The sequence below is a fragment of the Amblyomma americanum genome, chromosome 1, assembly GCF_052857255.1.
Source record: "Amblyomma americanum isolate KBUSLIRL-KWMA chromosome 1, ASM5285725v1, whole genome shotgun sequence".
In the NCBI taxonomy this organism is placed as follows: domain Eukaryota; kingdom Metazoa; phylum Arthropoda; class Arachnida; order Ixodida; family Ixodidae; genus Amblyomma; species Amblyomma americanum.
The window spans coordinates 348,344,950-348,346,295 of NC_135497.1; positions in this window are offsets into that span (position 1 = coordinate 348,344,950).

Sequence of the window (1,346 nt, forward strand, 5' to 3'; positions counted from 1 at the left end):
TGGCGAAGAGCCAGTTCTTGCGACAGAGTCTGTTCTTGTTATGAAAAGCCAGTTCTTTTGGTATAGAGTCAGTTCTGATGGAGTCAGTTGTTTTGATGAAGAGTCAGTTCTTGTTATGAAGAGTTAGTTCTTGTGATGAAGGGTAAGTTCTTGTTATTAAGAGTCAGTTATTGTAATGAAGAGTACGTTATTGTTATGAAGAGTCAGTTCTTTTGATGAAGAGTCAGTTCTTGTGATGAAGAGTCAGTTCTTGTGATGAAGAGTCAGTAATTGCGATGAAGAGTCAGTTCTTGTGATCAAGAGTCAGTTCTTGCAAAAAAGAGTCAGTTCTTGCGATGAAGAGTCTGTTCTTGTTATGAAGAGTCAGTTCTTATGATGAAGCGTCAGTTCTTGCTATGATGAGTCTGTTCTTGCGATGAAGAGCGATTCTTGCGTTGAAGAGTGTTCTTGTGATGAACAGTCAGTTCTTGTTTTGAATATTCAGTACTTGTGATGAAGAGTGAATCCATGTGTTTCATGTGTCAGTTCATGTGTGTTTCAAATTTTCTTTCAGTGTTTTTTTGTATATTCATGTTGCACTGTATTGCTTCTCCTGCTAGGGCCCAGAAGGGCCTGCAGTATTCTGTAAATAAATAAATAAATAAATAAATAAAATAAATACATAAATAAATAAGAGTCAGTTCTTGTTATGAAGAGTCAGTTCTAGCGAAGAGGCAGTTCTTGCGACGAAGAGTCTGTTCTTGTTATGAAGGGTCAGTTCTTTTGATGAAGAGTCAGTTCTTGTGGTGAAGAGTCAGCTCTTGCGATAAAGAGTCAGTTTTTGCGTTGAAGAGTCGGTTCGTGTGGTGAAGTGTCAGTTCTTGTTATGAAGAGTCAGGTCGTTGATGAAGAGTCAGTTCTTGTGATGAAGAGTCTGTTCTTACGATGAAGAGGCGGTTCATGCGATGAATAGCAACTTCTTGCGATGAAGAGTCAGTTCTTGCGATGAAGAATCATTTCTTTTGAATATGTCAGTTCTTGTGATGAAGAGTCAGTTCTTATTATAAAGAGTCAGTTCTTGCGATGAAGAGTCAGCTCTAATTATTAAGAAGAATCAGTCATTGTCATCAAGAGTCAGTTCTTGTTATGAAGAGTAAGTTCTTGTGATGAAGAGTCAGTTCTTGTTATGAAGGGTCAGTTCTTGCGAAGAAGAGGCAGTTCTTGCGACGAAGAGACAGTTCTAGTTATGAAGAGTGAGTTCTTGTTCTGAAGATTCAGTTCTTTTGATGAAGAGTCTGTTCTTGTTATGAAGAGTCAATTCTTGTGATGAAGAGTCAGTTATTGCGACGAAGAGTCAGTTCTTGTGA